Source organism: Coturnix japonica, chromosome 3 (assembly GCF_001577835.2).
Source record: "Coturnix japonica isolate 7356 chromosome 3, Coturnix japonica 2.1, whole genome shotgun sequence".
Taxonomy (NCBI): domain Eukaryota; kingdom Metazoa; phylum Chordata; class Aves; order Galliformes; family Phasianidae; genus Coturnix; species Coturnix japonica.
The window spans coordinates 78,991,449-79,016,669 of record NC_029518.1 but is presented as its reverse complement, the minus strand read 5'-3'; the positions used below and the strand labels follow the sequence as shown (position 1 = coordinate 79,016,669).

The 25,221-nt window shown below is 36.7% G+C and overlaps 1 long non-coding RNA gene across 1 annotated transcript; it reads left to right on the top strand.

Annotated features, from left to right (window-relative positions):
- Positions 1-3,571: 3,571 nt before the first annotated feature.
- On the top strand, positions 3,572-8,199 carry LOC107312087. Its single transcript, XR_001554386.1, has 3 exons — positions 3,572-3,680; positions 6,913-7,019; positions 7,931-8,199. It is a non-coding gene; the product is annotated as an uncharacterized LOC107312087 (long non-coding RNA).
- The last annotated feature ends 17,022 nt before the right edge of the window (positions 8,200-25,221 follow it).

Below are 25,221 nucleotides of genomic sequence, written 5' to 3'. Positions count from 1 at the left end.
CCTGCACCTGGGTTGAGGCAATCCCAAGCACAGATACAAGTTGGGTGAAGAGTGGCTTCTGAGCAGCCCTCAGGTGGATTTGGGAGTGTCGGCTGACGAAAGAATCAACATGAGCCAGCGAAGTGTGTTTGCAGCCCAGAAGGCTGACTACATCCTGACTTGCATCAAGAGGTGCACGACTCTCTGCTCTTGTGAGGCCCCACCTGAAGTACTGCATCCAGTTCTGGGGCTCCCACAACAGAAGGGCACTGAGCTATTGGAACAGTTTCGGGGGAGGGCCACAGAATTGGTCAGAGGGCTGGAGCACCTCCTCTGTGAGGACATACTGAGGGAGGTAGGGGTCTTCAGCCTGGAGGAGGGAAGGCTCAGGGGGAACCTTATAGCAGTATTCCAGTACCTGAAGGAGGCCTACAGGAAAGCTGGGTAGTGAATTTTTACAAGGACATGTAGCATGTGGACAAGGGGAAACGGCTTTAAACTGGAAGCAATTTAAACTAGATTTAGATTAGATATCAGGAAGAATTTTTTTTATTGTGAGGGTGATGAGACACTGGAACAGGTCGCCTAGAGAAGTTGTAGTTTTCCCCTCCCTGGAGGTGTTCAAGTCTGAGTGGGATGGGGCTTTGAACAACCTAGTCTAAAGGTGTCCCTGCCTATAGCAGGGAGATTGGAACTAGATGATCTTAAAGGTACCTTCTAACCCAAATAATTCTACGATTCTATTGAGAAATATATAATTTCTCTGTAAGGGAGTTATGATGAGCACCTCTTGAAGCTGGCAGCTGTGAGAGGAGTGTTTTCTCTTTTTACTTTGGGGCAGTATCCCAAGCTAGGAGCTACAGGGAAAGGGAAGTAAGGCACCACTACTGTTTTTCCATCATTTCTCTGTATTTAAGAGCTATTCTGCAGTGCAGCATGTGATAAACTTACTTGATTCTTAAAAGGTCATTTTCCTTTCAGGCTTAGGTTCAGGGATACCTACTTTAGAAGAAATTCACCCCCAAAGAAGACAGAATTCAATTCAGTTCAATGCAATGACAGAATTTCTAAGGAGTAAAAGTAGTGTGCACATGTGCAGAAAATTTTAGTCAGGAAACCTGAGGGTTTTATAGCATTTAATCTCCTGCCATTTTGTGTGGAATACCTGCTCCCTTCTGCTTGCTAAGAGCTGTTTGGACTTTCTTCTCTCACAGTTATGTAGTAAACTGCATATATCTGCATTTGTAGAATACAGTACTTATGTCACCCTGTGTCAAGGGGTAAATTGCTTATAGTAGAGTAGTAGAAAGCATTTCCAGTTTGGCTTAAATCTTCAAAATAAGTGTTTTGTAAACTTCACTTGTATATGGCATAAAATTGTTATTTTCATGCTGGTATGATTCAGGATGTTGCTTTGTCTCACATTGTTGTAAAATTCCTGGTCTTAATTCACTGGAGAAAAGTTTGCTGTCATTGCAGTTGAGGTTATGACAATTACTATATGGTTTTAATTGGCAAGAGGATCCTTTGAAAGCATAAGAAGTGTTTTGTGTTTAAAACTGAATAAGAAAATTCAGTCCTAGATGAAAGGTGACTGAAATGAGGTATCTGCAAACCAACTGCCTTTATCTCTGAAAATAGATTTTACATTTTCAAAGCATCTATATCTATACCTACAGTACCTCTTAAACTGAAGGGATCTGAAGTCTGAATATGTATTACTAAGAAGCAGTAAAAGTTTTCTGTGTTTAAAAAAATAGCTTTCAGTTTTAAAAGCAAAATTATAGCTATAGCAGAAGAAAATAAAACTGAAAATACCTTGGAAAAAAGAAGTAAAACTCATAAAATACATTGAACTTGTTTTTATAGTGTACAAAGACCTTACCTTGCAAAGAAGCAAATGTTGGCAGACAAGAAACCTCCAGAACTGTGAGACCTTGATCTTCAGGCAGTGACTCTGCATTCAGAATACATGCTTCTGGAAATGTTTTGTGCAGAGAGAACCTCTGTTATCACAAATCTCTTAAGAATCAAAGTTGGCAGTGCAGTATCATAATTGCAGAGTGTTATTTCTATAGAGAGCTTGGTCAGGTTTTTTTCTTTTTTTTTTTTTTTTTTTTTTTTTTTTTTTTTTTTTTTTTTTTTTTTTTTTCATAAGGCTTAATGTCTCTTCTTGTTAGGAGCTAAATCCAGTGGTTTCTAACTGTGAAATAGTTCTGTGATAAATTCCTACAAGATTAGAGGGGCTGCTCTGGTACAGCACTTTATCAAATTAATACGATTACTATTGTTTCAGATAACGTATGGTATTATTTGCTTCACTTCACTCCCTAACATTTCTTCCACTCTGAAGGAGAGCTGAGAAGTGCATTACATCAATTACAACATGGCATCAGCTGTAGTGTGGTGTATGGGATTTGTTTATCTCCTTGTTTTTCGATATTTAACCTCACGGCTCAAGGACCATTATGTGCCCAATTAACTTTGGTTTATATGCTCTGTGTGTTTTAAATCTGCAGCATTTTTTTTTTCTCTAGAAAAATTACTTTACTACAAAACTGCAATCATTTTAGCCAGCATGGGCCGCACTGAGATCTGGGAGTTTATTACCTTATGGATCAAAAGAGAATGGATGTAGCTACTGAATATAGAGTTGAAAGGGGAAAGTTATGGTGTGGAAAAAATAAACATCAACAAAAACCAAGGATTGCCAGTACTCAAGCAAGTAGCCTTCCAACTAAGAACAGACCAATCCCAGCTGGAGTTGGGCTCTGGCCAGAGATATTTCAACATATTTCAGCATCCAGTCTTTAATCAGACATCTTGGTAAGGAAAACAACAGCAGGGAAAAACACACAACATAAAATCCTTCTAAACTTTCTTTTTCCGCTCTGTGAAAAATAAGGGTACTTAGAGTAAGGGAGTCAAGATAGCATATAATGAAGCTCTCAGCTAAGAATGTGATAATCCTTTTAAGGCAATAATGAGTAAGCACATTAAATTGCATAATAATTTCTCATCCCAAGAAAACGTCTGTTTAAAAAAAAAAAATCATAGGGATGTGATAAAGAGTTCTGATGGTGATGTGTGAACCTCTTCCAAATTGTGTAATCTCCTCCCTTCCGTTCAAAGACACTAATGATTATTGTATGTTCAAGAAAGAAGATGAACCTGTGCAATATCTTTACTGTGTTTGTTGTACTGCTTCGTCTTATATACATGATAGGCTGTTTTTTAACATACATTGGAAAAAATCTGCTTGAAGCTATTGTTTGAGGTGATGGCCCAAAATAAAACCAAACAAAAAAACCCCTTGTTTAAATGAAACCACTTTCAGATGTGGATCAAGTCATATAGTGCAAAGAACAGTGGTATTTGCTCCAGTGACCATCCTATAAACAATTTTAAGCTAAAGAACAGTGGTATTTGCTCCAGTGACCATCCTATAAACAATTTTAAGCTGGATGCTAATGGCCATTATCAAAGTCTATGCGCACGTATATATTTTATAGACTACTGCCAAGTTTGTTGAATTCCCTGCTTGATGTCAGCAGAAGGACTTCTGATGTCACAGAATCATAGAACGGTTATGGTTGGAAGGGACCTTTAGGATCATCTAGTTCCAGCATACCTGATATAGGCAAGGACACCTCCCTTTAGACCACGTTGCTCAAAGCTCCATCCAGCCTTGACTGCTTCTGGTAGGGGGCATCCAGAACATCTCTGCGCAACTTGTTTCAGTATCTCACCACCTAGTGAGATACTTCTTCCTAGTGTCTAGTTGAAATTTACCCTCTTCCAGTTTCCAGTTCATTTCTGTATATAGCTGATACAGTTACATACCAGGAAATGGAGTTTACAATGTGATTTTTAAGAAAAGTGAGGAAGAGGTTTGTAGGCAGCAAATGCATTAAGGTTTCTCCAGGATACAAAGTGTTTACAGTTTATTCTTCCAGTGTTGTGTGAAACTGGATATATATGTATGTGTTTTGAATGTGTGGAATGAAAGGGGCTGCATGAAAATACTTCCTGAGTTAAATAGGAAAGTATTATTCTTAAATTCAAATGTATTTTCAAAGTCATGAATGTTGATAAATATGAGGGACTGAAGAGTTGTCTTACTAAAGCAGGTTTTAGCTCTGGTTCTCTCTGATCATGAGAGATTTTTGTGGCCTTGCAAGACAAGGATCAAAATGCTGGTGAGATTCTGCTGTTCTATTATAAAATATAGCATGCTCAACAACGAACATTCAAGATGTGCCTCTTTGAGAAGAAGCTAGATGATGTGATGACTATTATTTCCCTACTTTAGACTTTCCTGGGGTCCCTCATATTGTCCTAGAAGTGACCTACACCCGTGGTTTTGTAAGAAGCAGTATGTGTAGCTAAGACACTTGCAAACATCTTCTCTCAATGAGGGAATGGAAAACCTTCATGAGCACTGCTTTTTATACAAAAGTCATTTGAGAAATCGTATTTGTGTAGTTATTGCCGCAGCCATACCCAAGTCCATGGAGAACTCAATGGATCCATTTTGAGATGAATAGATAACTATACAATTTCCCCAGAGGAACAAGGGAAATTAAAAGCACAAGGAAAGGTCAGGAAGAAAGTAGTAAATGATGAGGCATAATTATAGCTAGGCCACCACTCTGGAACTTATCATCATAGAATCATAGAAATACTTGGGTTGGAAAAGACCTCAAAGATCATCAAGTCCAACTGAATCATGTTGGTCTTCAGAAAGAGCTGTTGTAGCAGTTTGCAGGACCTCACATGCTCTTGCATATCAGTTTAAATTTTATAGTCTTCTTATCTACATGCCTTTTAGGTTGATCATATCCTTTAGGCATATACAGAAATAAGCTGTTTTTTAAAATGAAAAATATTAGCATTACTATTTTGTCTTTTTTTTGCGTGTGTGTGTTTTATGTGAAATTTTGAAGACTGTTTGTGGAATACTTTACGTGCTAGCAGAACATGCATACATATAGGAAGTTATTTCTAATTCTAAACAAATAGGCACTTATAAATGTCAAGTATTAATGCTTATTTAGAAGCAATTAGTGATGGTAAGAAGGATGCTTTGTGCTGCCAACATCCTATATATTAAAGTTGACTTATGGATCCTTGAGGACTGATTAGTCTTAGAAAAATTTCCACAGTAGCAGAATGTATGTATAATTACTTACAGATTTATTTGAAAATCGGCTCAAATAGTGGAACTTATTTTCCCGGCATGATTTCTGTTTTGTATCAAAAATACCTTCAAGGTGTCCTTGTCCAAAACTACAGTGGTGACAAAACAGGTTTCTGAGCATAAAAGCATGTCTGCAGTAACCCAACAGAACAGAAGCCTACATGTTTAGTCTTTAATTTATATTGAAGGTTGATGCCATGGAAATGGATTTCCATATTCATGTGGAAGTATGGGCTGCTGTGAAAATGGCAAACAAGCTAAACTATGCTTATGTGGCCTGTGGAGTCTGCTGTAATGGAGAAACATAACAAAATCTACTAGCAACTCTACCTAGAAACATAAAGTAACTTAGAGAGTGTTTTTCCCTCCCTCATATCAGTGATAAAGATGAACTGAAAGCTTTATTCATGGAATCACAGATTTTTGAACTCAAATTTGTTTCTGTCAGACACAAAATCTGCTTTACTACATAACCTAGAGCAAACATGCCTTATCTGCTAATGGCTGCTGTGGGGCAAGTTATTTCTCACTAGTTTCAAAGAGGTTGTTACTGAGCCTGTTCTCTTTGGTTGAATGATTAAGCACATCACTTGTGGAACAGCAAAGAAAAGAGAAATAAACCTTAATGCCAATGAAACTGTTTAGCAAAGACCCCATCTTGTGTTTCCTGCTTCCCATTCTTGGTCTTTGCTGACAAACTCTTTTTTCCTTATGTCTAGTTTGTCCATGCATCACTTCTTAGTACTATTGATTTTCATTGCCCTAAATATGCTGTTTCTGCTAAGAATTGGCTGTCAATGGCAGAATGAGGATAATTATGTCCTTCTCCCAAGGGAAGTTTTAAAACAGTGGAGATGTGGAAGTTTCTTTTTCTTTTTCCCTTTTCCTTTTATTCTGCTGGAAACTTTCTAAACTAAGTGTGTCCATCCCTAGAGGGAACGTTTCTCAAAAAATAGTAATATGGATAATTCATCAAGTTGAAATAGAATAGCATAATAAAAGTGGGGAAAGAATATACTGTAACAATGCAGGAAAGGCAGTGACATGGTGACATTATTCATATAGACAGACACTAGTGAGATGGAAGTTTAAAAAGCTGTCTGTTGCCTCAGGCATGTTTTAGTTTGCTGTTCAGTACAGTTTTCCAGTGTTTTTGCTTTTGTTGTTGCTGAAAAACAATAGAAAAATAACCATTAGAAATATAGAATAAAAAGATATATGTATTATTTTCTCAGAGAACCTTATGACATCTCAACTGGAACAAGATCTGTCAGACTGTGTACTTCACTATTCACCTTTCTGTTGCAATTCTGGTTTATTTGAGTAGCAATGGTATTCTGCAAGGATAGTTGTGTATGCATGTGTAGGCTCTAGTGAGTTAATTTTTTTTTTTATTTTTTCAGGTGCCTAGATCCTAATTTTGCTCCTGCTTTGACACCTGTGGTGCTATATTATTGTTCTCTTATTTCCTTATTTTCTAGTGTTATGTTTTTCAGATCCTGTGTGAGGTTTCTCTTAATGCACAGTCTAGTAATTCTCCCAGAAGAAAGATTTTCTGCTTGCTTTTATAGTTTTTATTCATGCTGTGTGAGGAATGTGATAAGAATAAATGAGCAAAGTCTTGCCATCCCGTTTCCCGACATTTATGTAGCTGTAGATGTTTATGGATGACATAAGCATGGCTACCATCTCAATATTTTCATTTTTTGTTGTTCTGTCTCCTGGATAAATAGTGATAGACTCCTGAACACAGCATTTCACAGAATTGTAGAACAGTAAAGGTTGGCAGTGAACTCTGGAGACCAACTGGTCTAAGACCCGCTCAAGAAGGGACACCAAGGTAGGTTGCTCTTGTCTGAAGATCTCCACAAAAAAGATTCCACAGCCTCTCTGGGCAATCTGTGCCAGTGCTCCATCACCTGCACAGTAAATAAGTGCTTCTGATATTTATATGGGGCATCTTTTCTTCCAGTTTGTGCCCATCTCTTCTGAAGACAATATATTAACTTTAGACATGAGTGTATGTTTAAACCCTTTTAGAAAGCTCCATGTTTGAATTTCTCTGCTGCTATTACCAGTAGTTTTCTTTAACCTTCTTTTTACTTTTCCATTTTGCTGGAGGACTTAGAAGTTTTGCCCTTCCTATCTTTCAGCGCTTCGTGACAATTTCTACTCTCTATCTTTTGGAGGGATATAGAGAAGGAGGGAAGAAAATCAGAAAACAATACTTTTCAGTTCTGATTGACCGCTCCTCTTATCCAAATAAGTTGAGAGCGCAGAAATAAGATAAAAACACAGAAAGCTCTGTTATTTCTGTAGAGATTTGTTTTCCATTTGATCAGGCTAAGATCAATTGGGGTGAGCAAAAGGTCTCTGAGAAGTAAAACAAAAGTTAAACCATAGTTTTATGTGAGCTTTTTTTTTTTTTTTTCTGTGAAGATTTATTTTCTTTTATATTATGAAGAACCAGTAGTGCTATCAACTATAAAAGATTAGATTGGTACATCTTGCCAGGGTTTATAGGATCAGGCAGGGCATGGTGAAAGTTTTCTGGTTTCATTTTACCTTCATAAATTCATAGCATTAGCTTTCTGTTCTTGGCTCGAGCAATATGGGCTCATAGCTTCCACTGCGTTCTTTCTACAGCTCACTTTTCACCACCATTCTCCTGTTTCCCACCTCCTATTTTTGGACAAAAAGTGAGTTCCCAAAAGAATCTATGACCTCTTCTGGTTGCCTTTTCTTTACCAGAATTCAACTCCAAGGATGTACCAACTTTGGTTTTACCCTGTTGTGTAGAAGAAAAATGAATTTCAAGTTGGATGTGGTAACATTTTTCTACTTGGAAGGAGTAAAGCCTCGACTGAGAGAGTACTAAAGGAACTATTCCAGATGCAGTAGGCTGGCTTCTACTGTAGACTTGAAAACTAGAAAAATTTAAACTCATTATACAAAGAATTTTGGATTCTGGACCCAGAAGCTTCAATAAAGTGTTTGTAGTTTGGTGTCAATGTATGTAACATGGTATGATGATATTATTTACCTCAGCTCTGTTCATTTCTCTTATGAAGGTAACACAGCAATAATAATTATGAAGGAAGAAAGGATGAGCAAGCACCATATGTTCCCATCATACTAGTATGGGAGGGAGAGACTGGAAGGCCATGATATTTCCAGCAATAATGTGGGGTCATGCAGACAATTGTTGTGATGGTGAGAGAACATTTATTTCTTCATATGGGAAAGGCTACTGGATCTAATATCTAGGAGATCAGAATATCTAAGAGATTTATACCTACTGGTCCACTGGAATCAAATCTATTGGCCATGGGGACTGAAGTGATACCTTCCGGCCCAGTCCAGGAGGACCAGACTGCTGCTATTTACATATTCCATAAAGCAGCTTGTTTGAGTAAAGACTGAGTAAACAGAATGGGACTAAACTTATGTTGTCTTTATCTGCAACATCAATCACAAATGCATTGTGTGATACAAGTGATACCAGTCTGTAGTGATAACATTCAATGGGGAGTTGGGAAACGTCTACCTTTAGTTTTTCATGAAGCTTTCTTTCCTTGAAATGTAAGAGATCACTTCATGTGAGTCTTCAACTTAAGGAAATAGCTTAGTGATGCTATAAATTAGAAGGAACTCGTGCCTGTAAAGTAAGTATTCTTTTCTCATACTTTTACAAACCTATACTTGTAACACCTTGCAATGTGACCTTTTGAGGTGCTCTCATCTCATTCTGGCAGAATTGGGAACAGGGAAAATAATGTAAAGGAATGGAGAGAAGAACACAGTGGAATTCATGAAATGCTCTGCCTCCCTGTTCTTTTTTTTTTTTTTTCTTTCTAGGATGATGACCTTCCCTGTGTCCTTTAAGGCAATCCACAGCAGTTTTACTTGTATCTTTAATGTTTCATTCAACATAGTGTAAGACCATGAATAATGAAGTTTACACTGTACAAGGAGGGCAGCTATTGATTTACACATGAGCTATGTCTCATTTATTAATCTGTAAGTCTTATGCAAATATATGCATGATAAGAAATTAAATCAGTGCCTGTCATTTATTCTTTAAGTTTGCATTCTTTTACAAGTATAAATTTGACATTAATACCAGTTTACAGGAATGTTATTGCTGAGAGAGCAATGACTTTACACTGGTGTGCAAATCACTCATATGAGCTGAAAGAAAGCTTTTGAAAAGAGTGTATATAACCTGAACCTGCTGTCCCTCGAGTTTCATTTTTATAGGTGGTCTTAGAGCTATTTTTTAAAATACAGATTATTCAAGGATTGAACTTTAATTGCTTGCTTTTACTTTTTTATTATTATTTATTTATTTATTTAAATGATATGATTTTGAGGCATGGGTCTGGAGCATAAAACCGAGGGTGAGAAACATAGAAATGAGGCAAGCAGCTTATTACTTCTCAAATGAGCTACCATTAAAGTCCAACTGTGCTTTCAGCTCATCTAACCAAGAAGTAACGGTGTTAACTTCAGCTGGATGTCTGAATCCTAAACTAAAATCTTCAATAGTGCTGTTACCATGAAAAGTTTGCAAATGACAGAATTCCAGTAACACCCTTGTTGCACTGAGCATGAAGGTGACTCACGTATTCATAGTTCAATGCAGCAGCTGGTCTCCTGCAACTGCAATGTGAAGTGAGGCATACTGAAGCACCCTGCTACTTGATATAGGAATAAGTTTTGCCTTACCTTATGGGGCCTAGTAGTTGTCAGGATTTCTCCAGAGTTGCTCAGTACTCTGGACTAAGATTCATGATTTAATGTTTGAGAGGAAACATTCAAGGCTTTACTTTTTCCAGGTGAGAAGAAGGTAGTTTCCTTGATTCAATAGAAATCTGTCTCTAGAAATAGAGACAGGCTTTTCACAGCAGTATGTGGCAAGAGAATGAGTGATCAGAGGCATTAACTGATAGGAGAAAATCAGATTAAGAATAAGTAAATAAACACATTAATAATGAAAAAAAATGAAAATATTATTCACTGTGAGGATGGCTATGTAACAGATGGGGTTGGTCAGAGAGGTAGTATACTCTTTGCCCTCAAAGATTTTTAAGACCCAACTGGTTGAAACTTTGAGAAAGTCCATGGCTGATATTGCTTAGAGCAGGCTGGAAATCTCCTGGTCACTCCAAACCTTAGTTATCCTATGCCAATTCTAGCTGTTAGAATATCCCATCAGGGACAACCATAGAAAACATCCACTTGTATGAAATTCCTGAAAAGGTTTATAAGCTGAGAAGAGAATCCTATGATATCTGGATCTTGTGTCTTGGTGAGAACAAAAATATAATGAGAGAAGAGGAAGTTTTCTTCTTTTTAAGATCTTATGTACAGTCTCTAACTGGGAAGTGGGAAGAGTTTAATAGGATTGGACAGGAGACCATTAGATCAATTCAGATTAAAAAAAAAAAAATCCTTTAGATAAAACTGTGGACCCTGCATGTACAGTTTGGGAAGCACTGCCTGTTGATTGTGGGAGTTGAATAATTATAAAGAAATTCTATGATGAGAGTTTGTGGAATTGTTCCTCACTCTTTACCAGGTAACTGTGCATTTTAGTGGTACCAGAATACCTAGTGATTTCTTGATACAGGCGAGATACTGGGAACCAGAAGCCTATGTCTGAGTAATAACTTCATTATTTTGGCAATACAAATTATAATATTTTTCTTATTTCCATGTTAGATATGAAAACGCCTTTTCCATATTTTAATACATCTGAATTCAAGCAGGGTCTGATTATGTATTGTTGTGTGAGAAAAGTAATGTTTTTTTCCATCAAGTCATCTGTAATTTAACATATACTAAAGAAATACATTTAGTCATGGTGATAGAAACAGCAAAAACATGTTTGTTCTTGAGAAACGTAAGATCTTATTTCCTTAAGATAAATTTTCTTTCATTTTTTGAATTGTATTTCTACCTTTGCCATCTTTACATATCTTGAAACAATCAAACTGAAGAAGTGCTGACCTTGAGATTGTGCTCTGGGATTTATTTTGTGCTACTATGAGGTGGAAATGTCACAAGAAAAGAAATATCCCTGTTCTCGTGGAATACATTTTTAAAGCATGGCTTTGAAGACTCCAGGGGTTAAGATAAGCATTCTGCATGAAAATCTGCAGGTTTGAATCAGCTGTCCCTAATGTTATGACCCCATTTCAATACAAATTGCTCTGTGCACTGAGCTAGTTGTGGGTTACTTAAAATCAAAAATCAATCTCTTTCTGCTTAGAGTCACATTTCAAAAATTCCTTCAGAATTTTTCACAGTGAATACATTTGCACCTGTCAGTTCACAGGGGCCTATCACTGCCTTCCAGGAACAAAAAACATCGGAAGTAAGTGCTGATGGGTTTTTATGACTCATTGAAGACTAGAGCTATGTGAAACTGGGTTTAATTTCTAAAAATCAATAATTCTTTTAAGGACTATGTGTTTCTGATAAGTATTCTTACCTTACTGGAGAAATGAATGCACTCAGTGTAAAAACTGAAAATAGATTTTCATTCAAGTTTAGACTGAAGTAGTTCTGCACACAGTTCTGCTAACAGAGTTCTATCATTTAGTTCAAGGGAAGCAGATGTGTAATACATTAGAGGCATCTGAGTCTGCTGCAATGGAAATGAATGACGAACCCAGCCAGGATTTGGCAGAGAGGAACTGGGATTTCAAAATAACACTGAAAACTTCTGGGAGCTGAATCACATAATGCCATGAAATTTGTTTGTTTCAAATTTTGCCCTCCTCTTTTATTGTGATATATGGAACCCATTGTCACTTGATGGCACCACACAATTTCCTTCACACTGGAAGCCTCCTGTTTCATTCAGAGAAAAGAAGTAGCAATTTTTCTCTGTGTTTGTATTGGCCTGCTTAGACCATTTTGGAAAGCTACAAAATGTTCTGGATAATATATCTTGAATGAAAAGTTTTCCTGGCTTTTTTTTTTTTTTTTTTTTTGGATACTATCAGCTTCTCATATAAATTCTGCTAAAGAAAACTAAAGCAAACTACATAATCAGTGTTCTATCTTCTCTGTCACAATCTGAAAAAAATATACGGGTATTTTAATTTCACATTTCAGAAGCCTACATTTGCATTGTTTGTTCCTCAGCTGAAGAGATATAACACATACACAGTGTGTTTCACTTCTGCATTCTCATAATTAACCTTCTTGTAAGCTGTGCACAGAGGGTGACTGCATCCTTGGCTATACACGCAGAACCCTCTCTTACACTGTCAGTAAGCCATCCTTCCTGCTTACCAGGACAAGATTCTCAGTTTGCCATGCTGTCAGTATTTACTTCTTGTCTACCACTTGCTTGCTTTAACAGTGTTAATTGATTTACTACTGATTCTTCATTACCAGAGAAGTGATAAAAGATCACATGGGTACACTGTACAAGTGAGTTGTGCTTCTCCTATAGCATCACCTCCAGGCACCGCAGAGGATCTCAGCAGTTCTGGGGCATTCAGTGTTCGTGCAACTGGTAACGAGTGCAAGAGTGATGCTAGTAACAAAACCTGGTGATGTGACAAGAAAGCATTACTTTCCCAAGGTATCTGTGAATTTGTTAGGATATGTTTAAAATCTTCAAACCAGTTGGCAAGAACTAATTAAAGAGACAGTGAAAGCAGAATGGAGGTGGGTAATATATGTGCTGTTTTTGTAAATGATGTTTGACTTTAAGTAATCTCCAGAAGACAGGAAAAGAACAATGCTGCTATTGCAAGAAAGAACTTTTGTTTGCTGCAGTGAAGGTGATAAAGGGTTTCAAACAGAGTCCTGTTAAAATGCAATTGCAAAGGAATCACAGAAATTCAGAACCTGCTGAAAGGCAGAAGCTATACTTGGTTTGGTGAAAAGTTAACTTCATTACTCTGTTAATCTTATTTCTGAGCTTGTTTAAAAGAACCAGATTTGCAAATGACTTTGGATTCGTCAGGAAGATAATTTTATGGGGCACTTGGACTTGGAAGTAGGCGTTTTGCAGATTAAAGCATATGGTGTTTGAATCCTCCCTGTCTGTCACTGGGAACAGATGATGCCAGCCCACTCAAGCCTTTAGGCTGTATGGCACTTTGTAGAGTTTCTGCCTATAAGTAATAAACTTCCAGAAGAACTCACTGAAAGAAGCCGGCAGCTGTAACAAAAAACCCAAAACCTCATTACTGAATAACAAAAAGGCTAATAACTCACTACAATACTCAGTAGCCTTTAATAGCTACTAATCCTTGATAGCTTTGACTAAGATTAACCATGTTCTCAGGGGCCTTTAAAACACATAGTTAAGAGCTATGTATAAGTTTGTGTAGACCAAATTCCAATGATAATTCCTTTAAGAATTAAGAAATCAGGTTGAAAACAGATGTTTTTTCTCTTCAAAATTTCCAGACTGGGAAGCACTCTAAACCTTTAAAGGTTTAGGTTTGCATCAGTTTCCCATTTATTGCTAGAAGGAGAAGTTTTAGTCATAGAAATATTTAATAGAACCTCCAGATCTCGTCATTCAGCACCATATTTCACTATCGGTCAGGTAGTATTTTTTATCAGCAGTTAGCAACAATGAAGAATTCCAAATACTGTGTGAATTTCAGTATATCCCGCTTAAAGCAGGAAGAATTTGTTTACTTCTTATACAGATATTTAATCACAGGTAAGCTGATTACAGGAGTTTTTCTGTCTTTTCCAGCTAGCTAGGTCTTAACATTATCACCGAAAGCCTTTACAACTGCAACTAAAGCTGTGTTGGAATATAATGCCATTCACAAGGAGAACTGATCCCATCTGTGTCCACTAATTTTTAAAATCACTAAATATTATTTATGGTCTGTTCTAAGTATTATATGCTTGGAAAAACATGGTTCTATAATTTTCTGTAATGCTTCTTTTAGTAATGCTGTAATAAGAGGGGATGCTGAGATCCTGATTTAACAGGTAATAATACAGGTGTTGGAAAAGACACACATTCTTTGCCTTGATTCCTATGGAACTTACAGATGTCTACAAAAATATCTAGTAGATGTTCTATTGCAGTTGCTATTTGCCATATCAGATAGTGGTAACAGAATGAGTAAGATAATTAACCAAAAGCAAAAAGCTATGCAGTTCCTGCACTAAACTCTATGAATTCATCAGTTCCCTTTACAAATTATATATTAAATATTAAAGAACATTCAAGTGCTATTTTATAAGGTTTTACTTTTATTATTTTTAAACTACTCTTATGCTCTTTGTCTTGAAAACAAAGGAACTAATTCACAATGCAAGAAAGCTCTTTGTATAAGGTTGAAAAAGACCTCTATGTTACTTACCTGTGTAATAACGTGAATACATCAGGACTTAATTGCAGTAGAAGGTCTTCTTGGAAGACAACCATTTTTGTTCTGATTTTCCTTCTGACTTCTTGTGCCCACTAAAACTAGGGTCTGAGTAACAAGGACAACATGCATGTCATCTCAGTAGTTAATGCTCCTGCTAAATCATACAAGACAATTTATGATTGTATGTGTATACAGTGCTTTAATGATTTTAACTTGTATTTACTGAAGTCTTTTATTTTGAGGACATCTCTGTCAGAAAATGTTGCTGTATTTGGTTAAACTCTGCTCGTGATTCACCAAGCACACTGTACAGTGTGCTTTAGAGCATGCAATGGGTGGATAAAGTGGGTTGTAACCCTCTGTACATTTCTTGTATTGGGACAGGCCAGCAGTGCTCAGTTAACTGATATGTCAACTCTGTGGAGTTGTAGGTCATATTTCATCATCTAGAAGGATACACTGTGGCCAGGTTTGCAGTTTTCCATAAGGGCATACACACCTGGTAGGTGCAAAGTGAGCACCTCATTATACAATGCTGAATAAGAAACAAAGTAACCTCCATGGCAAAAACTCATGGACCTTTTTATCTCCCAATTCAGCTTTCCTGGGAAGTCAAGACTCATTTCAGCCATATGGTGGCAAAATATTCCCCATTCAGTGCTGAATACAACTTTCAGTTTTCTTTCTTTCTTTCTTTCCTACTCCACATCAGTTTTACATGATCATCATCTACTGCTAGATTAAGAAATACTTTGGTATCTTAGATATCACTATGTAGTTACTGATGGTAAGTACTGCTTATTCAGTAAATATCACTGTAAATTAATTGATTACATTGCTCATCATTCATTGAAGTTTGTGGTGAAGATTTTGGTTGCCAAGGGAACAAGCTGTGGCAAAGGAAGAATTAAATCATAATGCAAATATTGCCTTTAATGAGAAAGAGGTAAATCTGTTTTTTAATTTAGTGATAAAACTAACAGAGTGGGAGCAGTTATGTGATTATTGTCACATATCATCACATATCATGTTGCTACACTGGAGAAAGTAGCCATCCTATGTTTTTTCCATTGTGTAAAATAAATATCAAATGGAAAATGTGTTATTTGTCTCCTTCACTGTTTTCCCTGACATTCCTTGCAAATGACATTGCTAATAAGTATGAGAAAGGGGGACAGAGTCAAGCAAAAGCAAATGGTGTCTATGAAATCATTAGGTTATTAGGAGAGATTCTCCATTCAAGCAAGATTGGATTTCAAATTCTCTTTGTTGTTTCGAGTGATTCTTTCTGCATATGGTGCATCTGAAAAGAACATCTTATTTAAAAAATGTCATGGAGTGTCAGTACACAATCTGGCATAAGTAGCTCCCAATTAAAATAAACAGAACCCTTTGGGTAGAAGGAGAAGAAATTAAAAGAGGAACAACATTAAAAATGAAATGAAATGCCATTTTTAAGCAGTCAGATATTAAAGTACTTTAAATTAGTAACCTGAAATGAATAGTCTGCTAAGGGAAATAAAGTAATTTAAGAGACCAGATCATATTTTTAGTCATATTAATAGTGTCACATGTTCATGTACCATTCCCGTATCTAATATAGTAACATTCTTTCAATATGGAACACATTTGCCTTTATAATTACTTGACTGTTAAAAAAAAATTAAAAAAAAATTACACTTTTATTCCCAGTGGATGGTTAACAATTTGTGGTTTATGCTATGCTTCATTAAAATTGGGTAAATGTGACCTTGACATACTTCTTACAGCATCCTCAAATCTACTCACAGATGAAGAAGGAGTTAATGACTGCGACTGGCTGCATGAACTCTCCAGCCTCTCTCAGGACTTCCCAACAAGCAGATGATTTTTTGCTTTTATGTGCCTGCATCAAAGGGAAGGAAATTAAGAAAACAAGGTAAGTGTATTTTCAAAACACAAGCCATATCTACTTTATGACAGAATAAACAAGCACCATAATCAGAATAAACCAGTGATTGTGCTTCAGCTGCATCTCAGACTGCCTGCCACTGCCAGGAATGGGGGCGGTACAGTGAGGGTCATTCTGTATTAAGATAAAATAAGCAACAACCTTGATTTCAACATCCATAAATGTCCTATCTCTTGATTATTGCTTAGCTAGTTGGTACTATTGTGTAATCATTTCAGAACTCAGAGTAGAACCTAGCAAATAGACAGCTGAGCCCTAGGTAAGCTTTATACAGTTTGAAAGCTAGCAACAGGCAACTGCCTCTATCACAGACATGTGCCTCTGTCACAGACATGTGATGTAACTCTTCATTCCACAAGTTCCCCCAAAACAAAGTCAGCTTCTGTACCTTTTTTGAACAATTATCATCTTAATCGGATGGGACATCTAATCTCATTTACCAGCGTCAGCCTTCTGCTCAACCAAAATATATTTTATACCTCTATGAGAGGTTGACTTACCGTATTCACCAAGCTGATTTTGTTGATTATATCAAACCCTGTTATTAGGCTCTCTTGGTCTTTATTGGTATGTTGATCTATATATCACAACATGCAGAAACTGCTGTACAGAGTCCTCATTTATTGCACAAGAAGTGTTTTCTCTGTCATGTAGAACATTACAACTCCTACTTACCTCTCTTTTCCAGACCTATACTTGTAATTCTAACATGAATTATTCATCTTGGATTTAATGCTACCAATTAAATCATGTTTTCTCTACTCCACAGGACTTTCCACTTTGCCCTTTTTTGTTTACCCTGGCATTTGGTGTCTGAGAACTGAACAATTTCTGGTCTTTGAGTTTGTTGTCTTTACAGTCTGCTGATCAGGAACAAATTCATAGTGACTTTACATCCCTTTTCCAGCCCTCTCTCCATGTGCTATCTGTCTCCTAGCCAGTCTCCAGCTAGTACCCTACTGTTCATGTATATGATACAAACTGCCCAGTTCATACATGCCTACAACATGTGCTTTCTTTTCTTGGCTGAAAGGAAAATAAAACAGAGCGAAGGCAGATCAGAGCAGCTTTCTACCCAGTGGCAATTTATATTTTTTAGTTTAGAGGTATCCTTCCATAGAAGACCAAAATATCTTCTATAAATGTCTTATGTATCTCTCTTGGTGTTCCCACTCACTGACACAAGGAAGCCCTTGTGTATTTTTCACAACCAATCTTATACATTAACAAACAGTAAATCAGATTTCCCAGATGAATTTTTAACAAGTTTTAAAAAATCAAAATAATAAAAAAGTAATAAGTCTAAAGTTCCTTTTATTTGTTCTAAAGTTTCTAAAATGTTAGAGTGCTCTGAAATCTCATTTTAAAACTTTTAAAACTTTCCTTTGCAACAGAAATAACTAGAATTCTGTTTTTTAGATAATGAATACTGAGACTCTCATTTGAGGAGCTGGATTTTGAGGAGAAATATTATTGTCATGAAAAAGTAGGAACAGTGAAGGAGCTGGCAATATTAATTTTGCATGCATCTCAGGATTTTTGGCAATCACACACTCAGTGTATAGGAAAGATTTCTAGCTGACCAGAATGCATCTTTAACTCGTAGCAACTGGGGCTTCAGTCTCTCTGAAAGTAATGCCTTCTATTTATTCCTGTGGAAACTACAACAAATAGAAACACAAAAATAACATTGTTTGATGGAGCAAATTCTCAGCTACAGCTACAAAACACTGTTTTTCAATATAGTAACCACCATTAGCTATGCACTTTTCCCAGCTATGCATTTTCACCTGCAGTCAACAAGAGCCTGCATACCATGCTCATGAAAATCTGCATGGCCATCCAGAACTTGGCTTGTCTTTCACATAATTGCTGCTACTGCTGCAATACACCACCCACCACCTTACTGTGCTCACATCCATGTTTTGGTTTCCATAAATGTTCAGCGAACATGGATGAATGTCAGTGGGTGCAATTTTTTCCACATAGAGGTATACAGTGCCACTTCTTTACTTCATATGCACTTTCACGTCTGGTGCCATTTTGTCAGACTGCCCTTCTGCTGCCATCTGTTGCATGGCAACAAAATATAATGGAAAATTGTTGGGAAGATTCAGCTTCTACTGCCATACTGTCAACATCTTCCTCTGATGTCAAAGGCCAACATAATGAAATGGGAGGCATTACTTTCAAAGCATCATACATTAATCTAGTGGGGATTATATGCAATCATGCACATACTCAAAATGACCAAATAAACATGTAACATCATAAGCTCTGAACTGCAATTGTTAGTTTTGGATCTGAATTTTAGGCATGGTTCATGTCTATAAACTGGTTTATGTCGTAATCCTAGATATAAACATTTCTGTATCTTTGGAGTAGAGAAAGACACATTTGGAATGTAAATTTAAGTTCTGCCACTGTAACCCTCCCCTCATGAAAACTGAGTCCCTGCAGCAAAAGTCTTCTGTTTCAATTCTGATGAATGCAGTTTTTTTTTTTCTTCGTGAATTATTAGCAAGTATTCTCTTGCTCAGTTCAGTGGTACATAGGTTCAGTGGCAAGACAAGGAGCTGTCCCACTTCTCATGAGCTCCCATTTTCACAATGGCATAAATTTGTTGGCTACACCCAGCTCCTGCCTTGTCTTCTCAGTTTTTGGAGGTTCTTTGCTCTGACCATACAAAATATGTTACTACTGCAGAATGACCAATTCTGAATTTAACAAGTTAACATTAGATTAGTTGAAGAAATATAAGAGTTTTCTTGGAAGTACACAAAAGCAATTTTTTTTCTTTTTTTTTTCTTTTTTTTTTTCCACTCTGACATTGCAGGAAAAAGAAATAAAACAGACAGAATATAAATCTTTTTCTTTTGTTTTATTTTATTGTGCTAGGTACTTGTTGCTATGACTGTGACGGCTGAGGGTGCTCAGCTGTTCTGGAAATGAGCCCCAAAGCTTCTGCCCCCAGCAAGTGTTTATTGCTTTAGCTCTGATTGATGGATTCAGGGACCTGGAGCCTAAAGATAAGTCTTTAATAGATCACTAAATTGTGACTGCTGAGCAAATTGTTGTGTATAGGCTTTACAAATTCTAATACCTAGAAGACAGCACATTTCAGGTGTTAAATTTTACACTTAGAGGGAAAACAGAACAATACTACTTTCATTAATGACTTAGTGTCTGATTTTGGTCAGAATGCTTATATGCTGCTGTTTCTCTTTGCTCTGTATTCACTTCAGTGTTTCTTCCATGCACATACTGAAGGTGGTACAAGGGATATTTTGTTACTGTTCTTATATTATCTTGTAAGCATTAGCTTTTGTTTCTGAAGTTATCAACACTAAAAAGAGTTCAGATAAATAACTGCAGAGAAAGTTTACATAAGTTATATAAGGGAGGTGCTATTCTTTTATGTTTATCTTCACCTATTTATTTATGGTACAGGCCAAGATAGCTTGAAAAGTTAAATTCTGGCCTCTTCTTTTGTCATAGTTCTTTTGACAAACATCTGTTGAGCAATATTTAATTAACTAGTATTGCTTTCCTATACTGCATCTTTATATATGACATTCATTAGTACAAATACTGCAATATGTTCATCAGTCATTTATCAAGTTGTGAAACCTAATTTTATGTCAGCATTAGTGTCCAGTTCCCCCTTTGTAGTGTGTTCAGCATGTGTTGAATTATCTCTAGTAAGGCCTGCAAGTGATTTAGTCTAACAACTATGTATAATACTATTTCAGGTAATGCTTTGTCTATGAATTGTTACTATTGCTATTAGTAGCAAGCCTGAGAATAACACACATTTTTATTTTATTTTTATTTTATTTTGCTTGGGTAAACATTTTGTGATCACCACAAAGGCCTCAAAGCAATGAAATGCAAGTCTGAAATGAAAATCATTAGTTTGTCTAGGATTTCTCCAATGATAAACAGAGACACTGAGGTTTGCAATATGTTATCCTCCAAATTATAATGTATATAACAGAGTAATAAGTCTCATTTATAGCCAGAAAAATAAGTCAAACAGTACTCAGTGAACACTGATGGATAAATATATCTGATACGGTGGTCATTTTTGGTCCATATAATATGTAATTTTTTATTGTTAAATGGGCTGATCATGTTTCATCATTTCTATGTCCAAGCCCCAACAGTTATAGGCAGCTGTTTTAACTGTGGTAAGAACTTTGTAGAAGAAGCAGCTTAACTTTGCTGAGATCATGGAATAATACCAAATGTAGAAATCCCCCCAACTCTTTCAATTAGCCTTTTCGTATTTGCCATTTTTTATGAAGTAGAATAAAAGCATATTTTTGTTGCCAGGATTTCAGAAGACCACCACATATACAATAAAAACTCCTGAAGCATGAAGGAAGGAAGAAACCCACCTCCTAGAGTGGACAGGTCAGTATTCTCTCACCAATAGGTACATTTACAGTACTACAAAGCTAAGCTAGTTACTCCCCAGTTCTCCACAGCTTTGCATATACTGTTTGTAGGCAGATGGAAGAATAAAATTATATTAGACTCAACAGTGGAGAGTTTTAACTGGGAGTGCCAAAGAGGGTTTATTTTTTTATTTTATTTTTTTCCCATGGTAAAATGGTACTCTTTGTTTTTCTCTCAGACTTTTTAAAATGACACTCCTGCTATTGGTTTAATGTTGTTTGTACAGTCTCATTCCTGGAAAGGACAGACGGAGTCTGTAAGCACCTAAAAAGCAAGTTGTTTTTATGACTTCTTTATGACACATAAACATGAAACATAGTATATAATGGGTGCACACCTGTTTTCAGGCAATGGGAAAGAAAGCCAATAATCCTAATAATGCTTATCTAGGAAATTATAGAGCAATACCAAATGCAAATTACCTAAATCAAAGACTAGAAGAGGAGATAACTTGAGTTTACAAGAGAAATTAAAGGCCCTACAAGAGAAATTAAAAGAATAGTCCTTATATAGAAGCCGGTAATCAACACAGAAGAATAGGGATGCCGAAGAAACCTCAAAACACAGGAGGGAGATGATAATTTTCATTAAAATGTCTTTTTAAAGTACTGTTAACATAGATTCTATTGGAAAAGTATGGCAAGGGAAGGGGGTTGCAGTTAAGGATTTTCAGATTCAAGATCTTCCCGGGATGGAAACCAAGAACAATATAAGATGAATAAACTGGCAAGTCAGAGTCAGCATCTCTTGTAGTAGCATGTAATAAAAGAAGGAAGCAAGTAAACTGTGCTTGTGTCTTGGTGGAGGGGATGTCGTGTAGAAGAGTTGTAGGTTGCTCTTGAAGAAATTCCTCCTATTTATTTCCGTGGAGACTGCAACAGACACAAAGAGAACAATAACACAATTTGAGACTTAATTCTGTTACAAAACACTATTTTTCAACAGAGTCAGCACCATTAGCTTTGCGTTTTCACCACGGTTGAACAAGAGCCTGCATTCTGTGCTCATAAAAACCAGTAGAGGTGACCCACTGTCAGTTTTGCAACTGCTGAAATGCACCATCCACTGCCTCACTGTGCCTTGGTTTCCATGAGCATTCAGGAAGAATTGTTGACTGTCAGTGGGTGCAATTCTTTCCACATAGAGGAATTCAATGCCACATTTTTACTTCATACGCACTTCCATTTCAGATGTCATTTTGTCAGGCTGCCCCTCTGCAGCCATCTGTTGCATGGCAATAAACTGTAATGGAATATGGGAAGGAAAGTTCAGCCTCTACTGTCATATCACCAACTTAATAAAATAGGAGGTAGTACTTTTGGAGCAGCTCTTGTAGATGGTGGGTAGGTTGACGGTTAGTAGAATGAAGTTGCTGAGTAGATGCAGATGGCATTTTATTCCAAATTTTATCCAGACCTGATCATATCAGAGTGACAGGTTTTAACCCAATGACTCCTGAGTTGATGATTTATTATCACAAGAAAATGGGAATCAACCAAAAGAAAATGTATGAGACTGGAATTCCTGACATGACTGAAACTTGCAAATATAGATTATAATAACATATGCAATATAAAAAGAAACCTTGAAGTGTGTGCAGTAACAAACGTACAGTTAAAGCCAGTAGAAATTGTATTGTGACAAACTTAGCCGTGTTAATGAAGACATGTCATTGATAAAAGTGATAGCAGAGACATAATGAGATGAAACACGTAGACTAAATTCCAGTGTTCAGTAGCACATCAGAACTTCTGTGGATCTTTGATAATATTGTATAGCAAATTCAGACCTCCTGTTTCCTCAGAACAAGTTCTTTATGAATTTCAAAAACCAGAATTTGCACCCATCTGGGATAAATCACACAAGCATACCTTAGAGGATTTTAAAATGTATTGACTGCACCTTCATCAGTGGCATGTTTTATCATTTTCTCATCCCTTGGGGAAGATGTCATTCTTGTTGCTCTGAGATGACAGGGAACTCAGAGCACACTTTCAAGTAGCCTGCAGATATCAATACCCACCATATCCATTTTGATGATGTGCTGATGGTTAATGTAGAGACTTGCAAGAATTTCAGTGAAGTTTTGGAACATTTTATTAAAAACTACCATAACTATATGTTGAGAAATGTTAAAAGACTAAAACTTCCTTGTACATTCAAATTTGTGTTTGGAAATAAGTTAGTAGTAGTAACTGATCCTGGCATATCTACATGCCCCCAGAAGCAGATAGGTAGTGTGTATGTAATTACAATCTTGTTTTCCATGTGAACAGTATTATATCTGAGTTTATATTCTGCATGAAATTGTACTGTCCTTTTCACAGTATCTCCAGGTCTGGGCAAACCTGTATGCTTTAAAAGGTGCTAAGGTGCTCAGTGCTGTAGATCAATCTCCTAGTTACATACTGATACAGGAATGGTAAAATAATTGAGGCAGTGTCCACATGTTTTGCTTTGCACCATTTTGATGGACTGCCATAGGTTGCCAGTAGCAAGGGGCCTCCTAGGTGGGCACATGTCTACTATAGGGCAGTGACTACCGAGTAGGAAGGGACGTGTATATCCAGTATGAATTTAGCATCAAGCCTGGTCACCTTGCCTCTCAAGTAGATGCAAAATGACTCTGTCCATCCCTTTGTCCTTGAAGGGCCCACTTCAGAAGATGAAAATGTCTGTACCTTTTTATAGAATTGATGTGATGGATAGGCTGAGCTACATACAAATACCAGGCTAAGGAAGCAATCAGACCAATGTATAGCATAAACTGGGGAAAGGAAAAGGATTGGGAAGGTCCATTGCTATCTAACTTGAAAGAGAAAATTGCACTGAATCTTGTTTCTTCCAAATTTATATGGCTGGCTAGCCATTGCCTACCCAAAAATCTATATCTCTGTGCAGCTCTGGGCACCAGCTTCTACCTTAGAAGCAGGCCAGCATTGTGATCTGCAGTAAGAGGAATGGTTTAGTCAGGAAGAACAGAGCTGGCATAGAGTATTAAATGAGCAGCTGGATCCATTCATTTGAGAGAATATTCTGTATCCTAGAAAAGGCCTCTTTAATTGACTTCAGAGACTTTGCATACAGGAGGAAGTGAGCAGTCCAGAATTTTTGTTCTGCTTTGCCTTTTGCCAGTCAAGAAATCTGGTATCAAGTGCATCACTTAATAATATAGAATTAAACAGAACAGGAGCAGGCATTGAGTTTGTGTAGGTTTGTTCACCGCTGTGTGAAGTATTCTTTAGATTGAAGTATTCTTTAGATTGAAGAGCTGAATAACTTTAAATGATGATTGACCATTTAGCTTTGAAGATGTTAGCTTTGGCTTCTTTGGTTTGAGCCTCTCCATCCATATGGCACGACTTTTCAGTAACGTAGATACATGCTAACAGGTCATTTGTATATTGAGCTATTTTTGAATTACTTTTGACAAGATAAAACACCATCATCTTTAATTCTGAGTTTAGAAACATGTAGAATTGAAAAGATTTATGGAACTCTGCTAAGTAGCTACAGTGATGGTAAGAGTCAAGTCCTGTTAGAAAGGGAAACAGAATGGTAAAGCAGCCTGTTACGATTCCCTTGGTCTCAATAAAATCAAAGTGTGAGAGAGGATATGCAAATGAAACTACCTTATGTACATATGACACACATAGAAATACATTTTCAAGAGAACCAAATGCTTGAAGGCCTACTGTTCTTTTCTCAGACAAAATAATTACATAAATCTTCATGTACAGAGTGTGTACAAGTGAAAGTGACTATGAGAACACAATTTGACCCAATCTTATAATGTGTTTTATAGATTTAATTATTTATAAACCGTGTGAATTAATAGAGAACATAAAAATTGGCATCACTGGAAAGTACTGAGAAAGGAACCTGGCACTATATCTAAATATTGAAGTAGCTGACCTGATTTTTGGAGGAGTACCTGGAAACACTGAATCCCAAGACCCTCACATGAGTTGTAATTGCAATCTTCTTTTGTGTGAAACTCATACAAAACTTGCTGCATTTAAGACTGGACTGCTATAATCTGTGTATAAAACATCTCAGACGCTTTTGAAATGCTACCAAAGATCCTTGCATAGCTGGCAATTTCAAATGTTAGATCTTTGCTAGTCCACTGCATTTTGAAACTGAGGATCTTTGGATCAGCTCTCTTGTTTAAATGGTGAACACTTTCATTTCGGGAGTTTGAAAGTAAATGAAAGCTGTCCTTAGATAAGCCTGAATAAGTGTTATCTTTGTACTTGATAGAA